Source organism: Hordeum vulgare, chromosome 5H (assembly GCF_904849725.1).
Source record: "Hordeum vulgare subsp. vulgare chromosome 5H, MorexV3_pseudomolecules_assembly, whole genome shotgun sequence".
Taxonomy (NCBI): domain Eukaryota; kingdom Viridiplantae; phylum Streptophyta; class Magnoliopsida; order Poales; family Poaceae; genus Hordeum; species Hordeum vulgare.
Genome location: NC_058522.1, coordinates 573,437,639 through 573,453,113, shown reverse-complemented (window position 1 = coordinate 573,453,113; position 15,475 = coordinate 573,437,639).

Genomic DNA, 15,475 nt, shown 5'->3' with positions numbered 1-15,475 from the left:
GAAACTATAATGGCACAAACAGAAACTAGACATATATAAATTGGTCCAAGAAGTACATGATACTAGTCCAAACAGTACATAATAATAGCTACAATAGATATATATACAAGTGTTCGACGTTAAGAACACTACTCGTCTGAATCATCTGAATCAGAATGTCCATATTCCTCGAGGTGACGCTGGCCATAGTGGACGACTCGAATCTTGCGGTACAACTCGTATGAAACATATGCATCTTTTGCTGCATACTCAATGTTGATATCATCAAGTGGGCCCTTCTTCCAAAGTTTGTGCTGAGACCTTGGGAAACTGGTCTTCATATCAGCATAGGAATCGTTGATCAAGGCAACTGCCATACGAGCCATCGAAGTCCTCTCATGTTGAAGCTTGAATATCGTTTGGAGATCAACGTGGCAACCAGTTGGTATCTCAATACCGAAGCTGTGCCTCATCTTCAGCCTGTCGTTCCTTATGTGAACGGAAGCAAAAGTGACGCCGCTGCGAAGGAACTCCATGAGTCCTGGACAATGCTTGTCACTCCTGCAACAGAAACAAATTAAAATGGACCAAATGTTACATACTGCTGCAATAAGGAAACATGTTTCACTACAACTAAAGAGAAACTTATCTTTAGGATTCATATAGAACATATGCAATGGAACCTAAAGAGATCACTACAACTATTTGAAGCGAACCAACTATGATTCCAATGGAACATATTAAACACTAGTTCATTCTAATACGATTTTTCAGATTATGGAAAACTATTCCAATTAGATTGTGCTCCCCTTCAACTAATCAAAATTGTTTCACTACAACTATTTGAAGGGAACCAACTATGATAGAAACAAATAAACTTATACGTGGAATTCACTATGATAGATTATGGACATTATGCATAATATGCAAACAAAAGAAAGCTTGTTAACTAGTAAATCCAAACTACAAACTAAGTCTTATCGGACTGACAAAATTCGATCCAATGTGAATTATAAATGAACACAAATAAATCAATTCCTACTAAATATAATATTAAGTATAATCGGACTCTAGCTACACTACTAAATCAACACAAAAGAGTACGTAGCATGTCCTATTCAACACTAAAACATATTGAACACTAAAAAATTGTACACTAACAAATTAATTTCTACTAAATATAATCGGATACTACACTACTAAAACTAATTCCGCATATACTACACTACTAAATCAAATGTACAAATACACAAAATCTACTATGCTACTTAATCAGATACACAAATACACAAAATCCATGTGAACGTGGGAGTAGTGACCCTAGGGGAGGGATTATCTTGGATCAAAGAAAGCCTCAGAACTTACTTCGCCCATTGGAAAATCAAGACATGGCTTGCGAAGCATATTTGGATGACGGCAACACCACATTGATCGGCCGTGTACTCCAGATCAAGCCCGAAGAACTTCTCATGATCCGGTGCGTGGTTAAACCATCGTTCCTTCAACTGTTGAAGGAAAAACGGCACCTCCGTGCTCAGGTTCGTGTACACGACACGGAGCTTCGTCGCGCCATGCGCGACCACCTCACGAAAGATAGTTGGCATGGTGGAAGAAGAGAAGGGAAGAAGAGAGGAGAAGAACAGAGAGGGCGATGCGAGAGAGAAGAAGAACAGAGAGGGCGACGCGAGAGAGAAGAAGAACAGAGAAATGGCGACTGTACGCTTCGGTTCGTGCTTTTCATCGCCCGAAACGACGCGGGATGCAAACCGTTTGGGCCTTTAGTCCCGGGTTGAGCCACCAACCGGGACTAAAGAGGTATGCCAAACGGTTGCCACCACTACGGCAGGCCACGTGTTAGGCTTTTAGTCCCGGGTTCAACCACCAACCGGGACTAAAGAGGTATGCCAACGGTCGCCCCACTACGGCAGGCCACGTGTTAGTCCTTTAGTCCCGGGTTGAGCCACCAACCGGGACTAAAGAGGTATACCAACGGTTGCCACCACCACGGCAGGCCACGTGTTAGTCCTTTAGTCCCGGGTTGAGCCACCAACCGGGACTAAAGGGGGATACGAACGGTTGCCACCACCACTGCCCGCCGTGTAGCCTTGTAGTCCCGGTTTGGGACACGAACCGGGACTAAAGGCTCCTTACGGGCCGGGACTAAAGCCTCGAGGGAGGCATTGAGAATTGGGGCGACGTGGCCGGGCCTTTAGTCCCGGCCCAGAGGCACTCCGGGACTAAATGGTCCAGGCCAAAGGCCCGTTTTCTACTAGTGACCTATTATTATGTCCTTCACATGACACCATCTTTAATTTGTGGGTGGCCTATTATGTAGTGTTAGATCAACACAAAGAACTGAAGTTTAGGGGGGCGAGCTCGCTGACCCCTAGTGTTTATGTCATATCCTATATACATAAATAGTACATCTCCGTGATCTCAATGATCCTAACATGCATGTATCCCATCTTACCAAAGGCCACCACAACATGCATGAGATTTGTTTGTACATTATTGGTTGATCTCATGCACGCATACCACCTCACCACACATGCCACCTCATCAAATGTGCAAGTTTTTTCAATTATATCATGCCATTTATATTTAAAAAAATTGACTACACAATAATCATATACGATATACAATATTCATTTTTAGTGTTAGTTTAAATATTATTAGTTTAGCTATACATGTTTCATACAATCAAATCACTGAAATATATTGTAATCGATTCCGTAGCAACACGCTGGGTATCCTCTAGTTATATTAGAAACACAATAAGAGCGATGAAAGGGGAAAACAGTGCGCTATGCCACAGCAGATGGGAACAATGGCAACAGAAAAAAAAGTACAAGAAAAAACACAGCAATGTGTTACCTACCCTGTTAAGCTAGTCCCGTATCAAGCGCACACACATATCTTCATCTCCAGCTCTCGCTGGCCTCCTCCAGTGCCCTTCCCTCACAGCCACTCCCCCTCTCACTTCATCTCCTACCCTTTATTCCTCTCAATAACGAATCATGTTCCGCAGAGGTGACTGGCAGGGGCACAAAGATCGATGGCGCGAGGGACGAGGCAGATTGACAAGTACTTTCGCGGTGCAGGATGCTTCCACGATCTCCTTACATGTTTCCTTCGACATGATCCTTCGTGTTTCTTCCGAAAATCACATCGAAGGTCCATAGCACGGATACCAATTGTTGGCCCTCACCGCGTAGTTTAAGTCATGGCAAGTGTAGCTCACGTTACCTATGGCTGTACTAGCAAGTTCACTGGTCTTAGAGGTCAGCTGCATCCTGCATATGCAGTGGTCGTCGAGGCACTAATCTGATGCTGATATGCATCGAAACCGGAGCGGACGGTTACTCAGCCTACTTCAACATTGCAACGGTGAACCCATGTACCAATTTGACCATATGTGATCTTCGGATTTCCAATGTCTCTCAAGCGTACCCGTGTTGAGGTGCTAATTTTATGGCCTTTCATTCAACCTGTTTGTTTTCTCTTCCATCCCTTCCTCTGTTACGACTATTAGGTGGTAGCTGGTAGCAACCGCCATCTTTGCTCTATGACTCTTTTTATAGCTTGGTTTAGGTAACATGTCGCGTGTACAACACGAGTGTATTATTTCTCTGTCGTGGCCATGGACGGGGAGCCAGGGAGCATGTGGCCCATATGAGAAAACATAAATACACATGGCATCTTTTAAGAGTAGTTGATAGCTAGTAATACCTACTCTGGAAATGTAACATGCCCGCATTCTGCCAAATCTCTTTAGGCGTATTATGACTCCACACTGTTTGATTGTCAGTGTTGCCCATAATTATTTATAGCCCTAATATTTACATAGAAAATTTCATTGTCAATTTAGTTCTCCATATAAATGTGCTTACATAAGAAATAATTAAAAAAATTGAACTAGCAAATTGGCCCCCGCACCCCGCATCATCCTTAATGTATTGTAAGTGTCGAAAAAATAAATTTTTGATTTCATTTATATCCATCTTATGCCACAGAGAATATATAATATGGTTATCTCTTTTTTGCAAAAAATATAACATGGTTCTCTAACTGCCATAAATTTTATAGCAAGTAGAACATGATGGGTGCAAAGCATTCACTAATCTTTAATTTGTGGGTGACCTATATTGTTATGTCATTCACTGCAGGAATCACTATTTTTTGCGGTTTCTAGCCTTCTAGGCTCGTCGTCAAGGAGGAGTTCATGGGCGCAACCACTACTGCCGAATAATGATCATGTCTATCAGTTGTATAATTAATTCGTATTATCAACCACTCATTTTCTGTGGTTGCTATCAACGAGGATAAAATCCATTGTTTGGTACTACTAGCTCGTATTGAACCGAAAGCAAACTAGTGCACAAAATTGGTGAATTAAGCCATGCTGTTTTTATTTCTAGAAAAGGGGGATAGCACCACCAGTTTCTGCATCAATTTATGCACACACCATATATTATTTAATATTAAGTATGCCAAGCAAAGCGATGTCGAACAAGACCATGTAGAGAGGATGATGAAGTGACGATGAGTGTAGCAAGCAGCCACATAACAAAGCCAGTTTTCATGAGAGCATACAAGGACTGGTTTGGTGCTTATGTGTATAAATTCTTGAGTAGGTAGTAACTCACCCTAGTTCAACATTGCAACGGTGAACCTTCAAGCTGATGGGCTAGACATCCGAGTGTTTCTGATGTTTCCCAAGCCTATCAGAATTAAGCTACTAAAAGTTTCAGCCCTCACTCAATTTACTTTTTTTAAGAACAGGTGTGCCTGACTTCAAATTAATAAAGTCAAAACAGGCAGCAGTAACAACTAAAGTCACCATGCAAATAGTTTGAAACAAATAAAACCACTGATACAAATTGTAACGCCACAGGAGCGCTAATGGTGGGCAGACAACCTAACTAGATGGGGTGCTTCAATGGACAGCGTGCAACTGCTTGATCTTTTGAAGAATGGACGGCAAAGCTTCATTGTTGTCCTCCTTCTTCCCTAGAGGCCACCATAGCTGAAAAAAGATGGACCATTTGAAAATGTAGTTAGCCGGGTGAGACAGCACGACTCCTTTGATGGCCAGTTTATTTCTATACGTCCAGAGAGCCCACAGTAGCGCATAGAAACAATTCTAGATTGGCCTACTTGTTGCCCACGACAATAATCTAATAGGCTGCAAATATCTTTACCTAAATGGTAATGCCTACTTGTGTGCCACTTATCAACATGGTCCAAAAGCATGTGATGTCGTTCAATTCATTTGCACTAATATTGTAGAAGTTGCCATCTGAGTCGAAAGCCACGTAAGCACTCAGCATCGTGTGGGTGAACGGCTCCTTGCCCACATAGACACCATCGAGTCCATTAGTGCATGGCTGCTCGCGTCTTCATATGGATGAACCGTTCCTCGCCCACACGGACACCATCAAGTCCATTAGCGCACGGCTGCTTGCGTCATCGTGTGGATGAACTGCTCTTCACCCACACAGACATCATCCAGTCCATTAGCGCACGACTGCTCGTGTCGTCATGTGGGTGAACAGCTCTTCGCCCACACAGATATCATCCAGTCCATTAGCGCACGGCTGCTCGCATCGTCATGTGGGTGAACTGCTCTTCGCCCACACGACGCTCGCATGATGATAAATGACAACTATAGTTATGCATATGTGGCATGAAGCCTCGGAACTACCAGAGAGCTGAGCTCGAGTGTCAATGGCGAGAGAGAGGAGTGTTTTGTGCAGCTCTAACTGACTGCTGCTTTTCGATCTTCTTCTTATTAACTGAAAAACGGGAATGGTGCCGTGATCCCGACGCTCCTACTGAATCGCGACATCCCACGATCGAGCACTCGGTCCACGACGCCAACTACTCCCCCGCCGATCGCACAGTCCACGTCTGGCGGGGTTTTAGCCACCGGCTAACTGCTAACTGAACTTGACCTATTAACTAGCTAACTGAAACCGACTGGAAAGCAAATCCTAACTAACTAACGGGCTAGCTAGTCTAGCTTATTGTGCAACAAACTCCCCCTAAGCTAGGCTGGCTTGCAGCTGATGACCCCCACACGATCACGCATCTCCTGGAACTGAATCCGTCCGAGCGCCTTCGTGAGAATGTCAGCGAGTTGATCACCAGTTCGCAAATACTGAATGTTGATGGTTCCGTCTTCGACGCACTGGCGGATGAAATGGTAGCGGAGCTCGATGTGTTTGCTCCTGTCATGGAAAACAGGATTCTTGCTTAGCGCGATCGCCGATTTGTTGTCGACGCAGAGCTTGACAGCGCCGACGACATGCCCGAGTAGCTCCCCCACCAGCCGCCTGAGCCAGATTCCCTGGCACGCCGCTCCTGCTGCGGCGACGTACTCCGCCTCACAGGACGAAAGTGCGATGATCTTCTGCTTGGCGGACTGCCAAGATACCGGGCTGCCTCCTAGGAAGAAGATGGTGCCGCTGGTGCTCTTGCGTTCATCTACATCCCCGCCCAGGTCCGAGTCGTTGTACCCGACGAGTTCTTCGCCCCGGGCTCGTCGGGCGTAGCAACATCCCAGTTGCTGTGTGCCGGCGATGTATCTCAGGAGCTGTCTCACCGCCGCCCAGTGCTCGCTTCTTGGTGCCTCCATGAATCTGTTGATGTAGCCTACGACGTAAGTGATGTCCGACCGCGTGTGGGTGAGATAGCGGAGGCTCCCGACCACGCTTCTGAAGTGCGTGGCGTCCACGGGGTCGCCGGAGCCCTCCTTGCTGAGCTTGAGGCGCGGCTGCATCGTGTGGCGACTGGGTGGCATTCAACCATGTCGGCCTTTTCAAGGAGCTTTCCGGCGTACGAGGACTGCATGATGATGATCCGTCCCGGCTTCTGCTCCACCTCGATCCCAAGGTAGTAGGACAGCAAGCCCAGGTTGCTCATCTTGAAGAGCGACATCATCTCCCCCTTAAAATCCTCAATCGCTGTTGTGGATGCTCCGGTGACGATCAGGTCGTCTACATACACACCGACGAGAAGGCGCCCGCCGTCTCCCGTGCGTGTGTAGACTGCATGCTCCGACGGACACTTCTCGAGCCCGAGCGCGTGAAGACTGCGGTCTAGCTTTGCGTACCACGCGCGCGGTGCTTGGCGCAGTCCATAGAGGGCTTTGTGCAGCCGGAGCACCTTGTGTTCTTCGCCGGCGGCCTCGAAACCGGGCGGTTGCACCACGTACACCTCCTCCTCGAGTTCGCCGTTGAGGAAGGCGGACTTGACATCCAGGTGGTGCACCTCCCAGCTCTCCTGTGCAGCCACGGCGAGCAAGACCCTCACGGAGTCAAGCCGCACCACCGGCGCGAAGACCTCTTCAAAGTCGATTCCTGCACGAAGCCCTTTGCGACGAGGCGCGCCTTGTGCTTGATCACCTCGCCGGCTGCATTCCTCTTCTCCTTGAAGACCCATTTGAGCCCAATCGGGCGGTGACCTGCGGGTAGGTCACAGAGAGACCAAGTATGGTTGGACTCGATGCACTACATCTCCTCTTTCATTGCTGCCCTCCATGCCGCATGGTGTTCAGCCTCTGCGAACGCAGCTGGTTCCCCCTCGGGCAAGAGGAGCAACTGTTCTGTCCTCTCGGCGTTGGCTGCTCCAGTCTTGAGTATGTCCTCCATGCGGCGGAAGCGATGAACCACATCAGGGTCGTCGACGTCGTCGTATAGGTCTGGATCATATGGCGGTGGCGTGGCGTACTGCACGTCCCGCCAGCCTGCAGGTCTGGACGTCGCTCCGATCCCCTGTTCTGGGTCAGTCGCCATGGGCGTGGTGACAGGTGTTGCCGTGACTGGATCAAGTGGTTCGGCTGCTGGGTCTTGAGGTGTCGGCGGTGATCGTGGTGTCGACGGTGATCGTGGTGTCGACGGTGATCTCGGCGCCGGTGCTTCTTCCGTGCTCCCAGTGACATGAGGTCCAGTGTGAATGTCCCGCCTGTGTTCACCGCCTCGTTCCCCCAATCCCAGCTGGCGTTCTCGTCAAACACTATGTCTCGAGAGACGTGCACTCGGCGGCTTGTCGGGTCGTAGACTCTGTATGCCTTGGAGCCAGGCTCATATCCTATGAAGACCATGGGCGTGCTCCTGTCTTCCAACTTCTTGAGGTGTGGGCGTGCGGTCCTGACATGGGCGACACATCCAAATACGCGCAGGTGGCTCACCTCGGGCTTCTTGCCGTGCCAGGCCTCGTAGGGAGTCACCCCATGGACGCTGCGAGTGAACGCTCGGTTCAGGAGGTAAACTGCCGTAGTCACCGCCTCCCCCCAGAAGTAATCTCGCATGCCCTTCGCCTTCATCATGCTCCTGGCCATGCCCACCACCGTCTGGTTGCGCCTCTCAACGACGCCGTTCTGCTATGGCGAGTAAGGTGCTGTCAGATGCCGCTGTACTCCGGTGCTCGCGAAGTGTTCCCCCAGTGCCGCAGACGTGAACTCGCCACCACGGTCGGTGCGCAGCGTGCCCAGTTTGCGGCGTGCGTGCGCCTCGGCACTGGACTGGAATTTCTTGATCGCCATCCCTCCTTCGTCTTTGGTCGCGAGCAGGGTGAGCCACATGAAGCGACTATGTTCATCCACGAGGAGCAGGAAGTATTGCCGTCCTCCTGGCATCGCCGACGTGATCGCTCCGCAAAGATCTGCGTGAACGAGGTCGAGTGGCGCTTATGCCCCGTACTTCGCCACCTGGGGAAAATTTGTTCGGCGCTGCTTGCCAGCGAGGCATGCCTGGCAGAGCTCTCCAGTTTGCTCGATGCCGGGCAGCCCTCGCACCATCGCCGTCCAAGCCATCCTCTGCAGTGCGTCGATGTGCAGGTGGCCGAAACGCGCATGCTATCGCCATGACACGTTGTCCGTGTGTGCAGCCAGGCAGGTTTATCGGACGGGGGAGAGGTTTAGTTTGTACAGACGATTCGGCGATCTCTGTACCTTGACGATGAGTGTCCCGCGCCGGTCGTGGATGGTGAGCACACCTCGGCGAAGGCTAATGTCGCAGCCGTTCTCGTTGAGCTGCCCTAAGCTCACCATGCTGCTCTTGAGCCTGGGGATGAAGTACACATCCGTGAGGGCGCGCTGTGCTCCCCCGTCGATGGAGAAGACGATGGTGCCTCGCCCCTCGATGCGAACCACTGAGCCGTCGCCGAACCTCACGGATCCGGTGATGCCAGTGTCGAGCTCGGTGAATGCAGTGTGGTCGCCTGTCATGTGGTTGGAGGCCCCAGTGTCGAGGTACCACAACACGTCCTGGTCGCCGATGGTGTCAGCAGTGGGAGTGATGTTCGCCCGGTCTTCGTTGAGGTAGACCGCGTCCGGCATCGGGTCGGCGTGCTCCACGGCCGCCGTCATGAGACCGAATGCCTCGGCGAGAAGCAGCTGTGGATCACCTTCCTCGTCTGCGTGGGCGAGGAGCGCATCCTCCTCCCTCTTCTTCTTCCTGCAATCACGTGCCCAGTGCCCTTTGATGCCGCAGTACCAGCATTTTTGTTTGTCGCCGCCGCTCTTGTCGGGGTAGTCTCCACCACGTCCGCCATCGCGTCCGCCTCCTCGGCCGCCTCCGCGACCGCGACCCCTGCCCCTCCCGCGGTTGTTGTTCCCACCCGAGGGAGAGCCAGGGGAACGTGCTTGGTGATGGCGCGCCTCCCACTCCTCCCAGGTGAGGAGTAGACGGCCACCTTGACCACTGCCGCCCCCGTGCGCATCGTCGAGGTGATCTTGCACGACGCGATGTCGCCCTGTGACCTCATCCAACGACAGTGTGCTGATGTCCAGCAGAGTCTCGATCGCGATGGCCACCTGTGCAAATTGTTGTGGCACAACGCGAAGAAACTTGGCTACTACCTTTTGTTCTTCTAGGGTTTCTCCAAGGGCGCACAGTCCAGAGACGATGCCGGACAGGCGAAACGAGAAGTCATCGATGTTCTCTCCGTCGCGAAAGCTGATGCTCTCGAAATCACGGCGGAGCTTCTGCGCGTTTGCCTCTCGCACCCGTGTGGCACCAAGGCGCTGCGTGGCGATCGCGTCCCACGCCTCCTTGCCGTTCTCCTTCTCCCCCACCGCGAGCAGCACGTCCGCCGGAAGACCTCGAAGGATGGTGATCATGGCGTTGCACTCGTCGTGGTAGGAGGCCTCTCCGTCGGCTACCGCCCCCCACCAGCCATGAGCTTGAAGGTAGACCTTCATCAACAAGGTCCACTCCGTGTAGTTGGTGCGTGACAGCATTGGGAGCGCGCCGCTTGAGGACGCCGGCTGCACCACATGTTGTACCACCATGTCACCGCGACGCCGGGTCCTTCCTCGATCCTGGGACGGCGCGCGGAGGCGAGGGGGTGTCTGCGACCGGGCGCCGCCGGTCGCCGGGGTTCCTACCATGGCTCTGATGCCACTTGAAGCCTCGGAACTACCAGAGAGCTGAGCTCGAGTGTCAATGGCGAGAGAGAGGAGTGTTTTGTGCAGCTCTAACTGACTGCTACTTTTCGATCTTCTTCTTATTAACTGAAAAACGGGAATGGTGCCGTGATCCCGACGCTCCAACTGAATCGCGCCATCCCACAATCGAGCACTCGGTCCACGACGCCAACTACTCCCCCGCCGATCGCACAGTCCACGTCTGGCGGGGTTTTAGCCACCGGCTAACTGCTAACTGAACTTGACCTATTAACTAGCTAACTGAAACCGACTGGAAAGCAAATCCTAACTAACTAACGGGCTAGCTAGTCTAGCTTATTGTGCAACATGGCAACTAGTTAATAACACATGACAACTATGGTTTGACCACACGTGGCAACTTGTTAATCACACATGCCAACTATGGTTGACCATACATGACCACTATGGTTCAAACACACGTGGCACCTAGTTAATCATACATGGAACGTATGGTTGACCATACATGACAACTATGGTTGACTATACATGACAACTATGGTTTGATCACACATTACACATTGGCCAAATGATAAGTACCACACGTATGGCACGAAATAACATTGTCCTAACATTTTTACAACTAAAATTTCCATCCGAGAAAAAAAAAACCCAAAAAAGCCGTAACTCGTGATCCAAATAGAAAGTTGCCATGATTTAGAAATAAAGTTGCCATCCTCGGTAACTAAAGTTGCCATAAAAAATGCTAGTGCATAATTTCTTCATGCCACACATGTGGGGTGTCCGGATGGGGTGAGTAGTTGTTGTTGGATCGGCGTGCGGGCCGTCGTAGCTACGCCCGAAGTGCGGGGGCAATTTTAATGTTCGCCCACACAGGGTCGTGTGGACTTGCTCCTAGGTACGAACGGACGAGTAGTGTGGTAGGGTGTTCATTGTGCCACACGTATGATGAATATCGAGGTCTTATCTTTAGGCGAGCTAGGGCTCCAATTAATCCTAAATCCCTCACAAATGCAACTCCAAAGAAACAGATCCAGAGCACTAGATAAGTCATAGAGCACACATCACGCATTGCCCCAAAGGAGCCCCTATACGCTGCTCTCTGCGGTAGAAGTTCGACCGGACGCACAGGCGGGAATCCCTGAGTCGGGACAACCCCAAGATCGGGTGCTTCACAAGAAGTACTGCCACCACATGAGCTAGCGAACTATCTAATTTATAATGCGCCACAAATGTTTAAGCACCAAACCAATCACAGGTCAGAACGTTCTCAAAATATTGAAAGTAAACCATTTTTTTAAACGTGAATGTTGTATGAAACACTAACACATTTCTAAATGGGAATCGTTTCCCACCCGCGCGTCGGCCGAACCGACGCGCTGGTCGCCCCCTCGCGCGCATGGACACATGCAACATTTTTCCATCCACGTGCTTTGCTGTTCAGTGGATGCAACATTTTTCGTCTAAATACGTTGCAACCAGCGTCATATTTGCTGCAAGCGTTTTTTTAATATTTTTTGTCCCAGTAAAAAAACTGCATATACGTTTGGTTGCAACTCCAGTTCGTTGGATTTTTCGTTACAATCGATGTTTTTTACTTTTGCTACAACCGTGTTAATTTTTGCTACAACCGGCATCATGTTTTGCTGCAACCGTTCACTAAAAAAGTTGCATACACGTCACGTAAATATTTGCTACAACCGGCGTTTGACATTTGCTACTACGCACCATCAACTTCTTCTTTTGCTACGATCACGTAGATATTTTCTTGCTACAAATTTTGTTTTTTGTTGCAACAGTTGAAAAAATTGTTGCATCGCATCGAAATTTTGCTGCATAGGTGAAAAAATGTTGCATGCGGATCCAACGGTGCGGACGACGCTGGGTTGGTGGATCCTGCGGCTCGCGTGCGGCCGGCTGAAAGTTTGGGCCCGCGAGCCGGCGCAGATCAGTCCCTTTCTAAATAGTGAACAAAATTTGAAAAAACTCAAACATTTCAAAAAATCCAAATACTTATTGGAAACAGGAGTTTTTTAAACTCCCCTGGCTAATTGAAAAAATGAACATCTTTATGAAACGGGAACATATTTCAAATTCAAAAACAATTTTGGGTAAGTGAACATTGTTTGAAAAGTGGGGACCTTTTCACACACCCGAATAAAATTTGAAAACATGAACTTTTTAAAAAATGTGAGAATTTTCTTGAAACTCGCTAACAAAATTTGAAAAGACAAACATTTGTTAAAACGTGTCAGTATTTTTAACAAATTCCCTAACAAATTTTGAAATAAGGACATTTTTTGAAATTTGCAAACAATTTCTGAAACTCCAGAACAAAATTTAAAAACACGAGCATATTATTTATTTGCAAACAAATTTTGAAATAGGAACATGTTTTTAAGCACACCAATCAAATTTTAAACCGTGAATATATTTTTAGAATTTGCAAACAAATTTTAGAAAAATGTGAAAATTTGAACGAGTACATAATTTAAAGAAAAAACAAAAAAGAACAATTTCTTGCAATTTGCGAACCATTTTTGAAAACGTGAACATTTTTACAATTATCGAACATTTTTTCCTAGCATGAACAATTTTTGAACATGCTAACAACTTTGGGAAACATGAACATTCTTTTAAATTTGCGAACAAATTTAGAAAACCTGGGAATTTTTTGGTCATGTTTAATAAAAGTTATATTTTAAAAAAATGTTTAACAAAACACGTACACTTTTGAAATTTGGTGAATATATTTTGAATAAACTAAAAAAATTCGAAAAATATGAGCATAGTTTTGAATACATTAATATTTCTAAAAGTAGAACACTTTTTAAAACTATTAAGAAATTTTAGAAAACTTGAACAATTTTAGGAAGCACGCACATTTTTTTGAACTCCCCCTAATGAAATTGAAAACACAAACATATTCTGAAATTTGCAAGCAATTTTTGAAAACTAGAAGATTCTATGCAAACATATATTTTTTTGAACCTCCGATTTTTTGTTTCAAAATTAGAACGATTTTTGGAAATGCAAACATTTTTTGAAAACACGAACATATTAACAAACAATTGTAAAAATAGAAAAAGGAAATTTGAAAGAAAAAACAAAAAATATAAAAAGGAGAGAAAAGCGAAAAACCAGGAAATAATAAAATCGTATAATAAATAGAAACATGAAAAGAATTTAAGAAAAAACCTTGTTGGAAACTATCTAGAAGGTTCCGAAAAACGGAATCAATTCAAACATTAACGGGCCGGCCCATATCGCATCGCTCGATGATGAATCCTGTGTAAAACCTCGACTTCTTGATGCATAGAGCGTTGAATTGGATTTTTCATTGCTCGACCCGTGTCATTTTACAAGATTGATCGCAGATGATAGATGGTTTGCACCTGCTTGCGAGATAAAAATACAGACTTTCAAAAGTATACTAGCGGCCATAGAGCCTTGGTGAAAGAACTTTTGGCCCACTGGTCAATTTAGTGTAAACTGATTTCATGGAATACTTGTCCGAGGCCTTCCAAAGTTCAAGTAGCCAGCCAGAATTTTGAGTTCGCTCAATTACCAACTGAAAAACTTGTGCCTAGGAAAATTACCTCCTTGCACTTTTGAACCCCTTTCCAAATTTGGGAACCTCTCACGTCACATGCAAACACAGAACAGTGTGGGAAATACTTTGCTTTGAGAAGTCGACCCGACAATCCCAAGTCATTTTGTGACAGTTTCCAGATGCATTTGTTTATCAGGCCAGGTTCATTTTTCTGGTATTAGCAACTCCTAGACCTCCCTAAGGCTTGGGCCTATACAGATGTCAACCCATTTGATGATGTGGTATTTGCTTTTGGCATCTGCCTTCGAGAAGAACCTCATGCAAACTTTGTCAAACATAACATAGACACCTAACCAGTGGCGGTAACAAGCCTAGGGAAAATGGGGCTATAGACCTAGGTGTACTGATAACTGTCTTTGTAATATCTTATTACAAAGCATAAAAAATCTCAAAAATACATCACTCAAGCTAATTCCGCCCCTGCACGTAACGTGGACAGCTTCCCCAAGAAGGAACAAGCCCATGGCGAAAGTAGGAATCACGGAAAGGCAAGCATTAGTGAGCGTAAGCCGGGCTGCTGACGACATGAGCTTCTCTTGCCAGCAATGAACAACTTTCTTGACAGGAGGATCTCAATCCAATTTGGTGAGGGCACTATCAACGCATAGTGGGCCAAGGTAAGATATGGGGAAGAACGACTTTTTGCAGTTTTGGAGGTTAGCCACTTTTTGTCCTTCATATTCCGACATCTCAACTGGAACACTTCACATCTCACTCAACTTACTAGTCTCTATTCTTCCATTTCTTCCTCTATTTCGAGTATTATGTGGTAGCCAACACCATTTTTGCTTCATTCTACCTTTTATAGCATGGTTTCGGTACCATCTCATGTACATAGTAAAGTTTATTATTTCCTTGTCATGGCCATGGACCGGGAGCCAGGGAGCATGTGACATGCCTGAGAAATGATAAGTACATACAACATCTATGAAGACTAGATGATAGTACTAATAGTTATTCCAGAAATGTAACATATATATCATATAGGGTGTAATGTGGGTCCACACCGTTTGGTTAGTGGGTGGTACCCATAACTATTTACAACCATATTATTTACATAAAATTTTGAATGTATATTTATTTTTCTTTTTGAATGTGCTTTCAAGATAATTTTTTAAAAAGAACTAGCTCAGTGGCTCTCGGAAATGGAAGGGCATCATCCTTAATGTGTGAAAATGTTCGAGAAACAAGTTTATGGTTTCATAAATGTATATATTATGCCACTGATGATATATAATATGATTCTATTTTATGTTAACAAATATAGTATGGATCTAACTACCACAAATTATGTACCATGTACAATATCTTTCACAGCAACATCATAATACAATCATATGTGTTGCATTCAGTAGTACATTGTATCAGATTAGTACACATAATTTAACTTCCGTACTTGAACCAACTCATAATGTTTATGTTTATGTTAGATTGGTACACTATGTAAGTTTAAAATTTCTGACCATGGACACTTA